At 42.0% G+C, this 21,827-nt stretch overlaps 1 long non-coding RNA gene across 2 annotated transcripts in view; it reads right to left on the reverse strand.

The window, feature by feature from the left end:
- Positions 1–21,827, reverse strand: part of LOC132400469 (uncharacterized) — a 168,200-nt gene that overhangs the window by 131,994 nt on the left and 14,379 nt on the right. For both annotated transcript variants that reach the window (XR_009514261.1, XR_009514260.1), the window contains exon 2: positions 7,389–7,496. This is a non-coding gene — a long non-coding RNA (uncharacterized LOC132400469). The remainder of the gene's footprint in view (positions 1–7,388; positions 7,497–21,827) is intronic.

The following is a 21,827-nucleotide window of genomic DNA, read 5'->3' on the forward strand; positions in this document are numbered from 1 at the left end:
CATTAATATGGATGTGAAATTGCAAGCAATATGGTGTTTGGAAGCTGGTGAGCGTCAGGTTGATGCTAGCGCGTCTTTGATATTGGTTACCGCGACAATCCGAACAATTATAAAAAAGTCAGCAGAGGTTCGTTTGTTAGAGTTAAACAGCGCAATAACCTCCATAGCATGCATAATTGAAAGGACAATTATCCTCCCAAGCTTTTCCTCAATGTGGATGAAACAGGCCTATTTTGAAAAAGAATGCCTTCTCGTACTTACATCTCCTGAGAAGAGAAACATGCATTTGGGTTCAAGACTGCTAAGGACTGGTGAACTCACTTGCTAGGAGACAATGCTAAAGATGACTGTAAGTCAAAGTCTATGATTGCATATCACTCTGAAACACCACAGGTAGTGAAAGACATTTTGAAGTCAAGTCTATCAGTGACTTGGAAATCAACAAAGAAAGCTTGGGAGCCTGTGTGACGAATGATGTTTTCCAAAATTGGTTTGTTTCACATTTTTGTCCAGCAGTGAAGCAGTATTGTGAGGCACATGGCTTGAACCTAAATCATTGTTAGTGCTTGTTAATGCCCCAGGCCATCTTGAGAAGTTTGACATTCTCAGGCCCTGCATTCCTATAGGAGTGCTTTACCTTCCACCCAACACAACTCCATCCAACAGATCAAGGAGTAATATGTCATTTTAAACCCTACTGCCTTCATCACACATTCAAGCAACTTGTAGCAGAAACAAAAGGTCAAGACAAACAATCCAACAGGCAATTTTGGAAAAACTACAATGTTATGAAAGTTGTAGACAACATCAGAGTAGCTTTGGATGAAGTAACTTCAAACTGCATGAAGAAGTTGTGGCCAGAGGCACGCAATGACATCCTATGATTTCAGGCAGAACTAGTCATCCAAAATATCATTGAACTGCCAATGAAGCAAGATTAGAGGATGTTAATGATGGTGATGTTGAAGAGTTACTGCATTCTCATGGCGAGAGCCTTTATAATGAAGAGCTTCGAGTATTGGCAAAGCAACACATCCAGAATCTGAGGGCATGGATGGAGAAGAGGAAACACCAGCAACAAACCTCATCACAAAATTCCTCAGCACTAGTCTCGATAGACCATCGATTTGCGCCTTGGAATGTTTCCAGAGCGCAAGCTTGGGGAGGGTTTTTTTTAATGGCAGTTGCCCTCTCCAAGGGAAGGGCATTAGAACCCATACAGCTTGGCACCAGTGTCATTAAGTATGTTAAGCAATGTGTGGTTAAGTGCCTTACTCAAGGACACGCACACACAGCCTCAGCCAAGGCTTGAACTAGCGACCTTCAGATCACTAGACGAACACCTTAACCACTTGGCCTCGCGCCAACATGCTTCAGCACTGGGATCACAATGATCACACAAATCACGAACCAGTTCATCAATAATGACCCTGACTGACAGTGAAACAATCAGGCAAAGACAGTTGATTCCTGCGACTGAGAAATGCTTCATGAGAGGAGACTTAAGAGAAGGCAGTCAAATCTCGATGCTTACTTGAAGAAGAAGCCAAAGGGAGAGGAGGACCCAGAGCCTGGTCCCTCCTCTGAGACCTAACCACCACCCGCTTCCCTCCGCTGGTGCTGTGATGTGTTACTGCTCCACTGATGTACAGATTAGGTCTATTTGTACATTAGGCATTCACAAATTACTGTGTATATATAAAATATTGTAATGTATACCTGGGCTTTGATTTTTTTTTTTTATCAGGCACGTGTCCATCGACATAATGTTATAATGACCCTGCAGAGTGCTGATTTACACAGTGGTTCACCTCTGAGGATCACATCTTCGGTGTTAAGAGGAGTCTGAGTGTAGTGTACAGACATGGCAGTTCTGTCTCAATCCCGCTCATCTGACCTGAAACACCTAGCAATCAAATGTCATCCAGTTCATCTGTAGAGGCAGTTTTCTACCATCATCCTGGTGGCATGGTACATTCCTGGCCAACATCAGACAGGCATTGGAAGAGTTGAGCACTATGATCAGCCGTCACAAACCAGTGCATCCTGACACCTTCCCTATAACTGCTGCCGATTTCAAGCAGACCAGCAAGGAGAAGACTTTGAACATCATCTGCCAACATATCACCTGTGGAACCAGAGGAGCCAACACACTTGTCCGCTGTTATACCACTATCAAGAATGCTTACTGTGCCATCCTGCGGCCACACTTTGGTAAGGCTGATCATCCCAACAGATAGAAAATGACTAAAGACCACAGCACAAATAGTGAGGACCAAGAAGGTATGGTCAAGGGAGGTGGAGGAGCATTTACAGGTCTCCATTGAGTAGGTAGGCTGGATAATATTCAGGGATTCATCTTCATCTTCATATGAAGAGCATTTGATGGCTCTGTGCCTGTATTCACTAGAAATCGAAAGAATGAGGGGTGACTTCATTGAAACCTATCGAATGGTGAAAGGTCTTGATAAAATGGATGTCCAGAGGATGCCTCCTATGACCAGAGGACACAGTCTCAGATTAGAGCGGTGTCCTTTCAGAACGGAGATGAGGAGGAATTTCTTTAGCCAGAGAGTGGTTGTGGTGACATCATGTGTCACGTGTCAGAATGTGATTGGACCAAGTTGGACCATGTGCAGACTGACAGAATGATCGAGAAGCTTGTGTGTTAAAATGTGCATGTTTGCTGTTGTAAATAAAAGTTCTAGTTTTAATTCTTCCAGAACGTGGTTTGTTCTTAGTAACCTGTGGTATGTATAAAGAACACAACATGTTGTCAGAAGTTGGTCTGGAAGAATAATTCCTTTCGCTAACATGGGAGAAGCAAAAATAATTGAAAAAAAAGAGTTCAAACTTTTTTGTTGTTTGCTAACAACTTTAGAATGGAAAGTTTGCAACTCCCATCGACACTTCAGCTGACTGGAAATGTAGCTGAAAACTGGAAAAGATTAAAGCAGTGTTTTGAAATGTATTTATCAGCAATTGGAGCAGATAACAAAATGGAGAAAATGGAAGCTGCAATTCTACTCCACATGATTGGGGATGATGCAATTGAGGTATATAACCATTTTACTTTTGAGGATGGAGATAATTTGAATCTAAAAGTGATTATCGACAAGTTTGAAGCATTTTGTATACCGAAGAACAATGTGACATATGAACGGTACAAATTCTTTACGTGCAAGCAGAAAAGGTCAAATGATTGATCAATTTGTTATGGAATTGAGGAACCACAGTAAAACTTGTGAGTTTGCAGAGCTGACGGACTCTCTCATTAAAGACAGAATTGTTTGCCGCATTCTGGATAACGCACTGAGAGAAAGACTCTTAAGAGAACCAGACGTAAATTTGGAAAAAACTTTGATTCCCTGCAAAACTTCGGAACCGTAAAGTCACAGACTAAAGAGCTTTTTATTGAGAACTGCAATGTACACATTGTGAATAACCGTGAACATGCTAGAAAAAAGTTGCAATAAAGCTGACAAAGAGCAAGACATTATCTGAAAGAAAAAATCTTTGTGATCACTGTGGGCGGAAGCACCCACCTAAAATGTGTACAGCATATTGGAAAGTCTGCAGCAAGTGTGGTAAGAGCAAACATTTTTCACGGTGCTGTATAAATGTTTGTAGAAGTAGAAACAAAACAAAACACATAAATGCAGTGCTTGAAAATGAATGTGAGGAAATTTTGTATTGATGTGCTTTGTGAAAACAAACAAAGTAAGAATGACTGGACTATGTCATTGCAAGTAAACCAAAACGTTATTCTGTTTAAATTGGATACTGGAGCACAAGTAAATGTTCTTGCAGAATCTGAGTTCAATGCATCACAGCCAAGACCAAAGTTACATCAGACAAATGTAAAAGTAACTGGGTATTCAGGTGCAGACATTCCAGTTAAAGGAACATATGTGGTAAAAGTAAGCTGCACATGCTTCCATTCGTGGTCGTGCCTAAGATTGTAAGTCAATATTGGGTTTATCTGCCTGTGAGAGACTGAATTTGGTGAAACGAGTCTTAGTTCTGGACAGTGACGCAGAGTAAGAATACTGTGACTTGATGGAAGAGTATGACAACTTGTTCAAAGGGCTTGGTTGTCTTCCAGGAGAGCACACAATTAACATTGACAACACTGTGCCACCCGTAGCACATCCATGTAGAAAAGTGCCTTTTGCATTACTTGATCAACTGAAAACAGAGCTTGACAGAATGGAAAGGTCAATTTGCTTGTTATTGTTGATAAGAAAAATGGAAAACTGCGGATTTGCTTAGATCCAAGAGCCCTAAATCGAGCCATTAAAAGAGAACATTTCAACTTGCCGACTCGTGAAGAAATTAAGTCACAGTTTGCGAATGCAAAGTACTTTAGTAAATTAAATGCATCCTCTGGATTCTGGCACCCTAAACTAGATGAACTGAATTCAAAGTTGTGTACCTTTAACACTCCTTTTGCCAGATTCTTATTGCATCAGCTCCCGAAGTGTACCATGAAACTATTCACATGCTATATGAGCACATTGAGGGCATGGATACTTCCATGGACGATATTATTGTTTGGGGATCATCTAAACATGCCAAACTTAGACAAGTCTTTGAGGCAACACACAAGGCAAACCTGAAGTTGAATAAAGACAAATATCAGCTAGAAGTGACTGAACTTACCTTTGTGGGTGATATCATCAGCAAAGAGGGTGTGTGTCCGGATCCACTGAAGGTTTCTGCTATTGAAAACATTCCAAGACTGCAATGTAAAAAGGAAGTTCAAAGGTTTATGGGAATGGTCAACCACATGGGAAAATTCATACCCATTGTTTCGGAAAACCTTGCTCCATTGAGGCAGCTAACAGAAAAGAGAAATGAATGGAGCTGGAATCATGAACAGGAGAAGGCATGGCAAAATCACAAGAAAGTGCTCACTAAAGAACCTGTGTTGAAATTCTATGATGCTGAGAGACCCATCAAAATCTCATGTGATGCATCTCAAGCAGGCAAAGGGAAAGTATTGCTCCAAAAACACAATCAGGAATGGCTACCAGTGGCACATGCATCTCGTGCATTGTCCGATCCAGAAACAAGGTATGCCCAAATTGAAAAAGAACTGCTCAGTATTCTGTTTGCTTGTGAGAGATTTCATCATTTTGTGTCAGGACTATCTATTGATTTTGAAACCAATCATAAGCAGTTGATTGCATTGTTTTGCAAACCTTCAAGTGACTGTCCTTTGTGAATTCAGCGAACGATGATCAAATTGCAAAGATATGCGTTGAGTGTGTCATACACACCTGGAAAGTTCACAACTGATGCACTTTCCAGAGCTCTGGATCCAACAACAAAAGCTAGTCACGGCAGCGTCATTGATATTCAGGTATTTATTGATATGGTCATAGAAACTGTACCTGTTGCTCCCAAAAAGTTGGAACTGCTGCGGCTTGAGACAGAGAAGGACAAAACTTTCACTCAGGTAGTACAAGTGGTGATGGCTGGATGGCCAGATAATAGGCATGACTGTATCTCAGAAGTACAAGAATATTGGAACCACAGATCAGAACTTTCTGTTGTGGACGGGATATTGTACAAAGGTAGCAGAATTGTGATTCTTAAAAGTCTCTGAAAAGAAATGTTTGGGAACATTCATGAAGGCCACCTAGGTATTGAAAGGTGCAAGAGAAGGGCACTTCACCTTCGGGAAGTGATGTTCTGGCCCAGGATGAATCAAGAAATTGCAGAATTGGTGTCTTCTTGTCAAATATGCTTTAGCTACCAACCTAGCAATCCTAAGGAGCCATTGCATCCACATCCTAGTCCTCAGAGAACTTATCAGATGGTAGGCGTTGATCTGTTTGTAACTGACAACAAAGATGATCTATTAGTAACAGATTACTACTCATTGTATCCTGAAATGTGTGGTCTGAGCAGAACAACTGCAGAGAATGTAATTACAGGCATGAAATCAGTTTTTTCCAGACAGGGTGTACATGATAAAGTTTTCACAGACAATGGTCCACAATTCAATGGTGAACGCATGAGACAGTTTGCTCATGAATGGGGCTTTGTTCATACAACATCTAGTCCACTTTCGCCTCAGTCCAATGGATTAGTTGAGAAATCGGTAGGAATTATCAAGAAGCTTATGCACAAAGCAAAAGATAGTGGAGGTGATTTTTATAAAGCTTAGTTAGCCCATCGCAGTACTCCACTTGAATGTGGATTTTCACCTGCTCAGCTCTTGATGTGATACCTTTTGAGATCCAATCTGCCAATAGATGAGAGGCTCTGACAACAGTGTGAGGTGAACAAGTGAAAAGATGGAAAGATGAACACAAAGCAAAACAGAAAACATACTTTGACAGATGTTCTCCTCCATTACCTGAACTGCACCAAGGAGATGAAGTAAGGATACAAGACAAAATGAACACATGGACACAGAGAGCTACAGTACTTGAAGAAGTACAACCCAGATCATATGTGGTCCAAACAGAAGAAGGAGCGGTTTTAAGAAGAAATTGCAAAGACCTCAAGAAAGAACCAACTTCAGAGTTTCCGTTAACTGATGCAGACCAAACAAAACATGGAAATAACAACAGAACATAAGAACTGTATGAACCACTTAGAAGGTCTGCTCGTGTTCATAAACTCCCAGAGAGACTGATAGAGACATGTTAAATTATGTGGCAACACGAATGAATCTGCAGATGCTGGAAATAAATAAAAACACAAAATGCTGGCAGAACTCAGCAGGCCAGACAGCATCTATGGGAGGAGGTAGTGACGATGTTTCGGGCCGAAACCCTTCCTTCATCAGGAAACCCTTTTGTGTTTTTATGTTAAATTATGTATTTGTTTTGATTAATGTTGTTAATTGTTTTCTTTTTAAGGGAAGGAAGATTTGGTGATATCACGTGTCACGTGTCAGAATGTGATTAGACCGAGTTGTGAGCATGCGCAGAACTGACAGAATGATCGAGAAGCTTGTGTGTTAAAACATGCTTGCTGTTTGCTGTTGTAAATAAAAGTTCTAGTTTTAATTCTTCCAGAATTTGGTTTGTTCTTAGTAACCCCCATAGTACATACAAATAACACAATAGTGGTGAATCTGAGGAATGCTTTATCACAGGCAGCTGTGGAGATCAAGCGTTTAAGTATATTTAAGGCAGAGTTTGATAGATTCTTGATTAGTCAGGCTATGAAGCAATACAGGGTGACCGCAGCAAATTGGGGCTGAGAGGAAAATTTGTTCAGCCCTGATGACAAGGCAGAACAGACTCGATGGCCCAAATGGCCTAATTCTGCTCCTATATCTTATGGACTTAAATCTGAGTGAATATGCCACAATGGTCACCAACTTCATCAAGTCCTGTATGAATGAGTGTAAAACATACTTGACTTACCCAGACCAAAATCTGTACTTGAACCGAGAGCTCCATATTCTGCCGAGGGCTCCAACTGTGGCATTCAAGTCCAGCAATCCAGAACTATACAAGAAGTCCAGGTACAACCTACAGAAGGGCATTTTAAACGTGAAAAAGCAATTACGATTGAAGTTAGAGATAAAATTGGATGCATTGTGGCTTTGGTGTGTTTGCAAGTCATTATTACCTGCAAGACAAAGCTTAACATCATGAAAGGCTGTAATGTTTCACACCCAGATGAGCCAATGCTTTTTATGCATGCTTTGAAATGGAGGATTATAGCATATCTATGTGAAGCCATGCAGCATCTGGTGACCCCGTGATCTGTGTCTTGGAGGCTAACATCAGAACATCTTTCAAGAGGGCGAACCCTCTTGAAGCATCAGGCCTTGATGGTGCACCAGGTAGGGCACTGAAAACCTGTGCCAACCAACTTGTGGGAGTGTTCAAGGACATCTTCACTGCTGCTGTCAGAAGTTCCCACCTGCTTCAAACGATGGATAATCATACCTGTGCCCAAGAAGACCAGCGTGAGCAGCCTGACAACTATTGCCCAGTTGCACTCACATCTACCGTGATAAAGTACTTTGAGAGGTTGGCTATTCTGGCCTAAGCAAGGACCCGAATTTGATGCAGCTTGCCTATTGCTATGACAGGTCTACAGTGGATGCAATCTCTCACTGGCTCTCCACTTGGTTTTGCATCACCTGGTTATTGATTACAGCTTTACATTTGACACTTCCATACAATTAACATGCTCCAGGACCAGGGCCTCTGTACCTCCCTCTGCAACTGGATCTTTGATTTCCTCATCGGGAGATCACAGTTAGTGCGGATTGGAAATAGCATCTCCTCCTCACTGACAATCAACATCGGTACACTTCAAGAATGCCTACTTAGTCCACTGTTCTACTTTCACTACATCACTACACTCGTGACTGTGTAGCTAGGCACAATTCAAACACCATCTAAAAAATTGCAAATGATGCAACTATTGTTGTCAGAAACTCAGAAGGTGACAAGGAGGCATACAGGAGCGAGATCGGTCAGCTGGTTGAGTGGTTTTGAAACAAAAACCTTGCACTTAACATCCGTAATTTCAAGGAATTGATTGTGGAATTTAGGAAGTGGAAGCTGAGAGAACGCACACCAGCCATCATTGAGAGATCAGCAATGGAAAGGGTGAGCAGTTTTCAGTTCCTGGGTGTCAGCATCTCTGAAGGTCTATCCTAGACCCAACATACTGTACTGATGCAATTGCAAAGAAGACTTGACAGTGGCTACATTTCGTTCAGAGATTGAGGATGCTAGGTATGTTGCCAAAGACAATCGCAGATTTCTACAGATGTACAGTAGAGAGCATTCTAGCTGGCTGCATCACTGTCTGGTATGGAGGAGGGGGGCACTGCAGAGGACCGGAAAATGCTGCAGAACCTGCAACTCAGCCAGTTCCATCCTGGGCACTAACCTCCTCAGCATTGAGGACATCATTAAAAGGTGATACCTCAAGAAGGCAGCATCCATCATTAGGATCCCCATCAACTACACACTCTTCTCATTTCTACCATCAAGGAGGAGGAACTGGAGCCTGAAGACACACACTCAAAGTTTTAGGGACAGCTTTATCTCCCCTGCCATCAGATATCTGAATGGACAATGAATGCATATACAATACCTCACTACTTTATTTTTGCTTTCTTTTTGCTCTACTTATTTAACTTCTCCTACAAAATCCTACCATGGCACCTCACCGTAACGTAGGAGTGACACTGGCCGAACATCAGCGAAGTACAGTGGAGATTCGTTCTCTGGCAGGTCTAACCTAGCCGTGAAGGTGATGTTCCATCGGTTTACTATCAGACTAGATCTAGTAGTAGGATCGTGGCTGGCTGAGTCAAGGAGGTAAGCATGCCTTTGCTACTTTGTAGGTTATGCCTCTTCAGGCAAAGGCTGGACTCAGCGAGGACACTGGCAGCAGGTTGTCTGATGGTGTCTGTGGCAGATTAATCCAAAAGGGTCAATGGCACAGTCACCTTGGAGGCATGTGGATGAACCAGAGTGCTGGTCAACGGATGGCATCACCAGACTAGTTAGTTGTCACTGCGGGGCAGCTTCCTTATCCGCTAAGTCTGTTACACTCCTGTGTACCACTTAGCTTCAGATTTGGAAGCCCATAGAGACTGTATGGTGGGGGCACGACACCGTCTGCCTTATTACTGTACAAGACATGTTGGAGTAGAGTTTCTGGATGGTGTGGAAAGCCCTGTGGCGATAGCGGTCACGTGACAGCAGCAGGCGTGAGGAGTTGGCAGCTGCTAGCATGAACTCTGCACATAGGCGGCTCACGTAAGATGGCCGCTACCTTGTTGAGTTTTCTGAGCAACCACAGGGTTGAGGCAGCTCTGCGAGTGTCCAGGCAGCCCGTTTTAGGATAGCACTGCCCGCCCTGGAAGGGGAAGCCCCTAGAAAAGGTTGGGTAAGGAAAGCTTGCTCAGATTTCACCTGGCTGGCTCACCACGGCCAACAGGTCTTCACCACTGCGGTAAGAAGCTTAAGAAGTTGAAACTGACTGTTGCCACATTGAATGTACAAACAATGCTGGATAACGACTCAAGACTGGAAAGGGGAACTGCTTTGATAGCAAAGGAATTGGCAAGATACAACATTGATATTGCTGCGCTCGAAGAGACAAGGATTGAAGGACAAGGCCAACACAAAATACACTGCAGATGCTGGGGTCAAAGCAACATGCACAACACGCTGGAGAATCTCCAGCATGTTGTGCATGTTGAAGGACAAGGCCAGATCCAAGAAAATACTCATACTTTCTTTTGGATTGGGAAAACCAACGAAAGGAGAGATGCAGGTGTGGCCTTTGCTATTTCCAACAAGATTGCTAGCAAATTGCCAACACTTCTGAAAGGGATATCTGAAAGGATCATGCGACAATGTGTTCCCATCGGAAAGGATTTTTTCTTCAGTTTGATCAATGTGTATGCACCAACCATGGCATATTCTGATGAAGACAAGGAGTCCTTCTATCAGGAACTGGCTGAAGTAACCGTCTTATTTGCAGATTTCAATGCCAGGGTAGGCAAGGATCACAGCACCTATGAAGATGTCATCGGCAAATTTGGTAATGGCAAAATGAACACCAATGGTGACCTTATGCTAAACTTTTGCGCTCGTAGGGAATTGTGTGTTACCAACACTTTCTTTTGTCAACCCAAGAAGAACTACTTCACCTGGATGCACCCAAGGTCAAAGCATGCTTGACTACGCTGTGACTCACAGAGCAGATATGCTGGAGGTTCTATCGACAAAAAGCAATGCGTGGAGCAGAGTGCTCATCTGATCATTACATGGTACAATCACATATTAGACTTAAACTGCTGCTGTCAAGGCAAAAAACACCCAGTGAAGCAGCCAAGATATTGGATGTCAACAAGTTGGCCAGTGAGGAACATTAGAGGAGGCTTGTCATAGCATTGGCATTATCTCTCCAAGAAGACAAAGACCTTCTCAATGACCCAACCAATATTGAAAGAATGCTGGAAGCCGCTCAAGAAAACCATCCATTCAACTGCAAGTGCAGTGCTTGGCCACCCTAAGAGAAAAACTGTTGGAGATGAAACAAAGGCTTTATATGAGTCACTTGAAAAAGAACTCTGAAAGAAGCAAAGCAGCATTTAAAGTCCTGGAAGCCAAAGTCCAAAGGGAGGTCAGGGCTATGGAGAACAACTGGTGGAGTAAGAAAGCGGAGGAACTGCAAGTAGTGTCAGACAGGAGTGACTACCATGGGGTCTTCTCAGGAATGAAAGCTATCTATGGTCCAAGAAGCAATACAGTGGCCTGAGTAAAAACTGTAGATGGGAGCAAGCTAGGCACTGACAGGAAGGACATCACTGAGTGATGGAGGGAACACATCTGGAACCTTCTAAACCAACAAGATGCGGCTGACCGCAGTGCATGTGAAAGGCTCTCAACTAAACCGGTAAGAGAAGAGCAATGTGGACTCATCACTATGACAGAGCTTAGTAAGGCTTTAAAAGATACCAGAAGTGGTAAAGCACCCGGGCAAGACGGCATTCCATCAGATGTACTGAAGCAAGGTGGTCCTGCTCTGAAGACTGAACTGTTGAACCTATATAATGCTTGTTGGCAGAATCAATGTCTCCCTCAGGACTTCAAAGATGCTTTGATAGTCATCATCTACAAGAAGAAAGGCGACCGTAGTGTTTGTGGAAACCACTGAGGAATCTCCCTTCTGTCCGTCCATAGTTGGCAAGATTATGGTGAAGATGCTGCTCGACTGGCTCAAGATCATCTCAGAAGATGTGCTTCCTGAAAGCCAATGTGGCTTTAGGACTGGAAGAGCAACCACTGACGTGATTTTTACTTCGAGGCAACTCCAGGAGAAGATGGGTAGAGCAGCAGCAACCATTGTACATTGTCTTTGTTGATTTCTTACAAGCATTTGATACGGTGGACAGCGAACACTCTGGGAAGTGCTCAAAGCTTACAGCTGTCCAGATAGGCTGGTTATGATGATCAAGTTCTTTCATGAGAACATGTTTGATAAAGTATGCGTCGGAGGAGACGTTAGCAAAGCCTTCACTCTCAACCACAGGGTAAAAGAGGGATGCGTTCTTGCTGCAGTTTTGGAAATAATGGACCATAAATTGGACAAAGGTGTGTATATCAGGACTCGCTCAGATGGAAAATTGTTCAACCTGTCAGGACTCAAAGCCTCAACCATATCAAGAGAGATATGTGTCAGAGAGCTTCTGTATGAAGATGACTCAGCCCTGGGTGCTACTGATGGTAATGTGATTCAAGAAATTGTAGACCGCTTCTCATTTGCTGCCACTCTATTTGGCCTAAGAATCAGTATCTCCAAAACCGAAAACTTCTGTACCAGCCTCCTCCTCTGTGTAGACCCAGTGAGACCCAAACACCAGTCAGATTGGTCATTGGGGTAGCGCTGAAATGCTCTGACTCTTCCACATACTTAGGAAACGCTGTGACCAACACCAACTCATCAGATTTGGGAATTGAGAGGAGAATTCAGTCAGCTACAAAAGTCTTTGGTGTTTTGCAGAAGCGACTTTGGTCTCGCCACGACATTAAAATGGCAACCAAGGTCAAAGTGTGTAACACACCTGCTTTACCATCTGTGCTTTATTCAATTGGAACAATGACATTGTATCGGAAGCACATCAAGAAATTGACGAAGACACAACTCTGGTATTAACGTCAAATATTACACATCAAGTGGCAAGAGAGGGTGCTATATGTGGAGGTGCTCAAACGTGCTGGGACAGTCAGCACAGAAGCGCTCATCACAGCTTCTCAGCTGCGTTGGACTGGTCATGTCACAAGAATGAGCGATGATCGTTTACCCAAAGCTGTTTTCTATGGCGAGCTACATGAAGGAAAGAGGAAGCATGGAGGTCAGAAGCTGCACTACAAAGATGTGCTCAAGCGCCATATGAAGAACACGGACATGAATGTCAACACCTGGGAGAAAGATGCTGTGGACAGGAGAAGTTGGTGCTACATTGTCAAGAAGTCAATCCCAGCTATTGAGGAGAAAAGACAGAAGAAATATAAAGCAGGTCATGAACGCAGACATTCGGTGCTAGACCAGTCAAATCACAAATGCAACCAATGTGGGAGACAATGCCGATCCAATGCTGGTCTTGTGGCCCATAAACGTGCCTGCAGAGACTAAACTCCCAGCACAGTCAACATCGAAATCGATGGACAGCTGAAGAGGAAGAACTTATTTAAATTAAATTTTGTATATATACATTTCTTGTAATAAGTATTTTTTAAAAATTATGTATTGGAATGTACTGCCAATGCAAAACAACACATTCCATGATATGTGTCACTGACAGTAAACATGATTCTGATCATAAGCAATAAGTTTTATGTTTTGTTCCTAACTTCTGCAGAACATTTGGATCACAAACGCATCAGTATCTAACACCTGGTTTAACTTCCCAAAACACATCATTTTGCACTTGTACGATTGAATTCCATCTGCCATTCGTTTGACTATTCTCCCAGTTGATGTGTTGTAATCTTAAACAAGCTTTTTGACTATCCATTAAACCACCAATTTTGGTGTCACCTGAAAATTTGCTAGTTATGTCACTTATGGTCTAATTAGTCTACCATGCAAGATCTTGCCAAAGGCCTTGCTAAAGTCTATCAGACAACTTTTGATTTCATCATATGCTTCTAGAATCCAAAAATCTTATCAATCTTGAGGCAAGCACAACAGCAGAAAGTTGGTAATTTCCCTTCTGCATTACAAAACTGCCATTCTGCACTTCATCATCATTATCATCATTCTGTGCTATATCGTATGACATCAGTAATAATGGTCCATGGCCATGGTTGTTCTTGGCAAATTATTCTTCAAAGGTGATTTGCCATTGCCACCTTCTGAGCAGTGTCCTTACAAGATAGGTACCCCAGCCATTATCAATATTCTTCAGAGACAGTCTGCCTGATGTCAGTGATCGCATAACCAGGACTTGTGATATGAGCCAGCTGTTCATATGACCACCCACCACCTGCTCCCATGGCTTCACGTGACCCTGACCGGGGGGCTAAGCAGGTGCTACACCTTGCCCAAGGGTGACCTGCAGGCTAGCGGAGGGCAGGAGCACCTTACACCTCCTTTGTTAAAGATTGGCCAAAGATTGTTCTCTGGGTTAGCCCACAAGTTATACTAACATAGCATACCCTCAACTTTCTAGCCCTTACTGCATGTTTTTGGAGCACGGAAAGGAAGTGTAGTATTTGGAGTAAACCCACATTGTCATTGACAGAACATGCAAACTCTATACAGACAGGGGTGGGAATTGAACCCTGATCAGTGATCATCGGCATTGTAAATGCAATTGTGCTAACCACTACACTACTGTGCCACTCATGTAAAATCCTTGCTCCTCTAAATTATTGAAGCGATTGTCCATATTCTAATTGCTATTCTGTTTTTCCAATTATTCACATTTTAATCATGGCTGGTAAATAATTAGAATCAATTTTGGTCATTAATCTTACAGAAAATCCAATATTTAGTACAGCACAGCAAAGCTAATTTTTTTGAATAGCCAGTCCAACTAAATGCTGTGGAAGAAGCAATGTCAATGTTAATAAAGAAACCTAAAAATTCTGCCCCAACTTTCTGTGTCTCTTGGGATGCTTAGTCATTGCATTAGTCATTGGGGTATGGAGAGAAAGCAGGTACAGGATTCTGAGTTGGATGATCAGCCATGATCATACTGAATGGCGGTGCAGGCTCGAAGGGCTGAATGGCCTACTCCTGCACCTATTTTCTATGTTTCTATTTAAACCCATTATCAAATGGCCAGATTAAAAAAAAAATAGTGGTAGAACCTGACCTACAAAATTCATCCATATTACCAAATTTTCATGCAATAATTGTGCATAGAGTTGATTTAAGTTGAGATAGTTCTTGTAGATAATTATTTCTAGATGAAACCACACCGAATGAAAAGCTGACCTAGGTATGTCTGTGTCATTCACCTCAGTACAGCTCATATTGACTCACCATTATTCACGCACCTAATGATGTCCCAAGTTACACACTGCTTGTTTCCTTTGCCAAAATTAACTGACACTTCTGAATGAAGCCTATAGCCTTCGATGAACACTCACAGTACAACTAGAATAAATGCAAGCAGGCTTTTCTACTGAGGTTGATCGAGACTAGAACTAGAGATTAAGGGTGAAAGGTGAACCAGAGGAGGAACTTATTCACTTAGAGAATGATGACACTTTGGAACAATGTGCAGTGGACGTGGTGCATGTGAGTTCAGTTGCACAAATTATGAGAAGTTTGGATAGGGAGAGAAATGGTGGGCTGTGGTCCAGGTGCAGGTTGATAGGCAGAATCAGAATCAGGTTTAATATCACCGGCATATATCGTGAAATTTGTTAACTTAGTAGCAACAGTTCAATGCAATATATGATAATATAGAAAAAAATTAAGAAAATCAATTATAGTAGGTGTATCTGTCTATCTATATATATATATATATAAAACAGTTAAATTGAAAGTAGTGTAAAAAGCAAAATAATATGAAAATAAGTGAGTCAATGTTCATGGTTCAATATCCATTTAGGAATCAGATGGCAGAGGGAAAGAAGCTGTTCTTGAATCACTGAGTATGTGCGTTTAGGCTTCTGTACCTCCTTCCTGATGGTAACAATGAGAAGATGGCATGTTCTGGGTGATGCGGCCCTTAATAACGGACATTGCCTTTCTTAGGTGTCACTCCTTGAAAATGTGTTGGATAATATGGAGGCTCATACCCAGGATGGAGCTTACTAATTTTACAACTTTATTTAGCTTCTTGCAATCCTGTGCAGGAGCCCTCACCCACCCCTCCCCCCCATACCAGACGGTAATGCAGCTTGTCAAAGTGCTCTCCGCAGTACATCTATTCAAGTTTTTGATTGTTTTAGGTGACAAGCCAAATCTTCACAAACTCCTAATGAGATATATGGACTAGGCAGAATAGCTGTTTGGCATAAACTAAATGGGCCGAAGGGCCTGTTTCTGTGCTCTGGTGCTTATGACTCTATAACTAGTTCTTTGTGGTAGTTTATTGGATTTTCATCTGTTTAATGGGGTAGTCTCTTGACAGTAGATTTCTTTTGAACTCTTTGCAAAGTGTTTATTACTCTTTCAAGTATGCTTAACAATGAAGAGTTTTTTTTTCTGCATTTAGCTAATAGTATGCTCCTGGGTACTGCAATATTGGTGTTCCATCAGCAATCTTTCTAGCTGAGGCACGACAGGGCTTGAAGCAATGCAAAATGAGGGATGTTAATTTTGTAAACAAGGCTCCTTCTCTGCTGACAACAATAAGGCTACATCCGCACTAGACCAGATAACTTTGAAAACATCGGTTTCGCATAAAAACACTAGGCGTCCAACACTATGCGTTTTTGAAAATATCTCTATCCACATTGAAACGGAGAATTTGGTGAATCTCCTCCTGCTGGGCATATGCAGGACACATCTACCGAAAACAAGCAACATGTTTGGTGTCAAATCTCGCCATAAAAGTGCGCATTTGTGTAGTTGCAGACTAGAAAAACTTTAAACGATGGACAGCTGTTGGCTCTCATGCAGGAGAACTTAAATCTTAAAAAAAAACAAATACTGGAGCATACGGAGGCAACCGACAGGGAGTTCACAGACAGATTGAGCCGGCTGATGACGAACATTGAAAAACTAACTCTGTTGCATTAATAAAGCACCTTGTTAAATGTATAAAACATGTCTGCATCAGTGTTATCTTGTATTTCCATACAATGTTACATTAGGCTGTTACACATCTATTGTCAGAGAAGTACTTGCATAAATAGGTAAACCACCATCATACGAGCAAGGACAGAAAACAGCAAAGTGAGTACAATATACTTATTTATTCAGTAAGTTATATTTGGTGAGTACATTTCTAACTCTTCTGGCTTCAGTCTCGTTGCCGTCTGTTCTGAAATTGTTAGGTTACGTTCAAGAAAACAATGAAATAGCGCGCTGCCGTCTGACAGCGTTTTCAAAAGTCTCCGGTTACCCCGTCCACACTGATCTGCTGGAGCAGTGTTTTCAAAAATATCCACCCTGGAAAGCATTTCTGAAAAGCTCCAGTTTCGGGGGACAAAAGCGCTGTTTTAGTGTGGATGGAGGGTAAAAAAAAAGCGAAAAAGCTTCGGTTATGGATTTATCTGGCGTAGTGTGGATGTAACTTAAGGGTGAATGGGTCACACTGAACATCTCTAATTCTGTAGAAGTGTGTGACTGCTTATACACAGAATCTCACTGCTCATTCAGGAGATAGTAGGTCTTTGTTCTCTGAAATTTAGGCTACATCCAAACTAGACTGGATAATTTTGAAAATGCCGGTTTCGCGTAAAAACAATAGGTGTCCACACTATGCGTTTTTAAAAATATCTCCGTCCACATCGAAGTGGATATTTTGGCGAATCTTCTCCTACTACGCATACGCAGGACACACTTACCGAAAACAAGTGATATATTTGGTGTCGAATCTCGCCGTGAAAGGCTTGCTGCACATTTGTTCAGTTACAGACTAGAAAAACTTAAACAATGGACAGCTGTTGGCTCTCACACAGGAGGACTTAAAAGTCAAGAAAACAAATACTGGAGCGTATGGAGGCAACCGACAGGGAGTTCATGGACAGTATGACTCGGCTGATGACGAACATTGAAAAGCTGACTAACTCTGTGGCATTAATAAAGCACTTTGTTAAATGTGTAAAACATGTCTGCATCAGTGTTATCTTGCATTTCAATACAATGTTACATTAGGCTGTTACACATCTATTGTCAGAGAAGTACTTGCATAAATAGGTAAACCACCTTCATACGAGCAAGGACAGAAAACAGGGCAAAGTGAATATACTTATTTATTCAGTAAGTTATGGGTCAAAGTATTCTGTGAGTACATTTCTAACTCTTCTGTCTTCAGTTTTGTTGCTGTCTGTTCTGAAATTGTTAGGTTGCGTTCAAGAAACAAATGAAACGGTGCGCTGTCGTCTGACAGCATTTTCAGATTTCTCCGGTTACCCCATCCACACTGATCTGCCCAAGTGGTGTTTTCAAAAGTACACACCCTGGAAAGCGTTTCTGAAAAGCTCTGGTTTTGGGGGACGAAAGCACCGTCTCACCGTGGACAGAGGGTAAAAACAAAGAGATAAAGGTCCAGTTATGGACTTATCTGGTGTAGCGTGGACATGGCTTTAGGCTATGCTCATAAATGGACCCCTGTAAAACTGTGAGCTGGATTGTAACCCTCTTCTTATTTGCAGCAGCAGTCTAAGAAATGGTACCTTGAACCACTTTCAACTTGGTGGATTACTTTTCTTCAGAACTTCAAACTGCTTCTATGTATCAGAGTCTGGACTTTAAGATGGAGATCTGAATTAGATAAAGACTATTAGACTATAAGATAGTGGAGAAGAATTAGGCCATTTGGACCATCGACTCTGCTCCAGCATTTCATCATGGTTTCTCAGCCCCAGTCTCCTGATTCTCCCTGTATCCCTTCGAGCCCTGGCTAATCAAGAATGTATCAACTTCTGTCTTAAATATACCCAACGACTTGGCCTCCACAGTGGCCTGTGGCAACAAATTTCACACTCTGGCTGAAGAAATTTCTTCTCATCTTCTAAATGAATGAGGCTGTGTGGCCTTAGTCACCCTGACCATAGGAAACATCCTCTCCAACTCTACTCTGTTGAGGCCTTTCAACATTCAATAGGTTTCAATGAGATACCCCTTCATTCTTCTGAATTTCAGTGAGCACAGGCTGAGAGCCATCAAACGCTTCTCATATGACAAGCCTTTCAAACCCGGAACCATTTTTGAACCCTCTCCAGTGTTTTATAAAACCTAAAATGAAGTGGAGGTAGTAATATTTTGTGTGGCCTCTGTTGCCAATCAGCTGAATCAGGAGGCACTGTATAACAGTTTCCTCCAAGAAGACAACAACCTCATCATAAGCTTTGGAGGCTTCGTACCTCAATGACCCACAGAGCTACCTCAGCTGGAGTCAGGGCTTTGGCTTTGGCTCATGGTAGGCTCACTCATGCCAAACAGGTCAAAGGGTAAAGGTCAGTCTAAAAGTGGTCCACCAGTTCAGGGGTTCAGCTCAGAGTTAACATCCCTGACGGGTAAAACAAAAGCATTACAGAAATGGCACTGAAGAATTCTTCTACATCTGAGTGCGATGGTATTCCTGGGTCTCCACCTGGGACTTGCATGACTGACAGTGGTGAATACCGAGCTATTGACATGATTAGCCTTAAACGCTGCCAGAGATGGAGGACCTCCATTGCTTCCCTAAACACCAGCAGTGTAACGGGCAGTAGGTAGGTGTGACAGATTGTCACTGCTCCCAGTGAAGGAGTGCACATAGTATTGAGACTGGGGGGTCACAGGTTCCTGGTTCTGCGCAACTCTCTGCAGGAGCTTAGAAATAGATTCCTCCATGCTCTTTATCACCAGCAGCAACTGATCATGTTGGCTTGACAACTAGTAAACCCTCTCCTAGTGCATCCATATCTAACTTGACGTGTGAACTTCATAACTGTCCTCTGTGTAGTACGAATGCACTGATCCATACGGGATACCGTGCCTGACGTACCTAGACATCTCACCTCGCTCTAAACCAGGGGTTCCCTACCATTTTTACGCCATAGACCCCCACCATTAACTGATGGGTTGGTGGAGCCCAGGTTGGGAATCCTGGCTCTAAACTTACCTGTTCAATCATTAAGCTGCTGGTTTCTGAGTTGATAAAGTTTAATATCAAGTGGGGTGTAGTACTCTGGTCATCATCATTATCATCAACCAGTTCCTCTCCCACCTTCCAGATTCTTCTTTACATCTTCTTTCCCAGGATCAGATTTATGCCTGCAGCTTGCTAGTTCCTGACGTACCTAGACTCTCAGATCTCTCTAAACCAGGGGTTCCCAACCATTTTTATGCCAAAGTACAGTTAATATCAAAGTATGTGTACATTGTATAAACTTGCGATTCGTCCCCTCACAGGCAGCCACGAAACAAAGAAACACAAACGACCCATTAAAAAAAGACCATCAAAAACCCAATGTACAGAGTAATAAAACAATCATGCAAACAATCAAAGCAAGCAAACAGCGTTCATGAAAGGGAGAATGTCCACAGACATGAAGTCACAGCATCAGTTCTGCGCAGAGTCGAGCAAATCTCACGTAAATGCTGAGGAGCGCGAAGCGCAGAAACAAATATCACTGTGATGATTGTACGCTCTAGTATCAATTGTTTGGTGACAATAAAGTACTTGTATTTGTATTTGTAGGATGCATTTCTACTCTGTGTATGTGTAGCATCCGTGCCCCCAATTTACCCTCATTCGCCTAGGGTGAACCGCCGTCACCCATCAATAGTGTAATACTTCGGTGTAAATATGGTGTAATAACCCCCAGTACACACTCACAACACAAATACCCGAAAATACACCAAAGGTGAGTAAATAATTGCAACTTCATAGTTATTTCTTAGTTATTTCTTGGTGATGGGTTAGTAGAAACAGATAACCTAAATGCACCCAATCAGTAAGTTTCTCAGTTTGTGCACATAATACTTTAATACGTTGGAGCTCAAGCTTCCGGTTCCATCCACAACGACCTTCCAAGCCTTCAGCCACCGTCCAAACCGCCGACGTCCAGTATACATCACCCTTGAACCGCTGTCCGCTCCTCACACATCCATCCTCCTCACTTGCCTCCCGAAAAAGACCCCAAACTCCCACTCAGCTCACACATATAAGATAGCATAACAATTCTCCATTGGTCAGTCCCCCCCCCCCCTTATCTACAGTTATAACCTAAACATTCCAGATACAGAAACCCATTACAGCATTAAACATTACAGAGAAGCCATTTTGTTAGCCTGAACAGTTAACACCACAGTTACTGGTACTGAGAGCCATACATATATATTTATAGCATGTATATGTTGAGATGGCACTTCTATAGATGTGTGGTGGAAAATGTGCTGACCGGCCACAGTACAGTCTGGTATGGAAACATCAATCCCTCTGAGTAGAAAATCCCGCAAAAGATAGTGAATTCGGCTGAGTACATCATGGGTAAAATCCTCTCAATCATTGAGAACATCTACATGAATTGGTGCCATAGGAAAGCAGCATCCACGACCAAAGATCCTCTTCACTCAGGCCATGCTCTTTTCTTTTTTGCTGTCATCAGGTAGGAGGTACAGGTGCCTCAGGGCTCTCACCATTAGGTTCAAGGAAAGTGCATAACTCAACCATCGGGCTGTTGAACAAACGTGCATAACTACACTCATTTAAAGTCTTTTTTATCTTGTTATTTTATGCTCATTATTTATTGCTATTTATTTATTCTTACGTTTGCACAGTTTATCGCTCATTGATCCTGTTTACAGTTACTGTTTTACAGATTTGCTAAGCATGCCCACAGAAAAAAAATCTCTGAATTTTATGTTGTGACATGTGTACTCTGATAATAAAATTCACTCTGAACTTTGAACTATGAACTTTATATTATAAATAATATAATACCCATAACAAATCCCTATGTTTCTCTATATAAATTTTTCACATCTCATGTGAGATCGAGAAGCTTAACATTTAAGTATAGATACAATAAGTTATTCACTAAATTAAATAGGCATGAAAGCAAAGTACAAATTATTTTTATTTTTATAATGTGATGTCATTGTAAAATGGTTCAAAGACTTCATACAATAAGTTGCAACAAACATTTGAGTAAATAATTGTGACACCATTTCATGTTTTATATTTGTCATTAATTTAGATC

Source organism: Hypanus sabinus, chromosome 10 (assembly GCF_030144855.1).
Source record: "Hypanus sabinus isolate sHypSab1 chromosome 10, sHypSab1.hap1, whole genome shotgun sequence".
In the NCBI taxonomy this organism is placed as follows: Eukaryota; Metazoa; Chordata; class Chondrichthyes; order Myliobatiformes; family Dasyatidae; genus Hypanus; species Hypanus sabinus.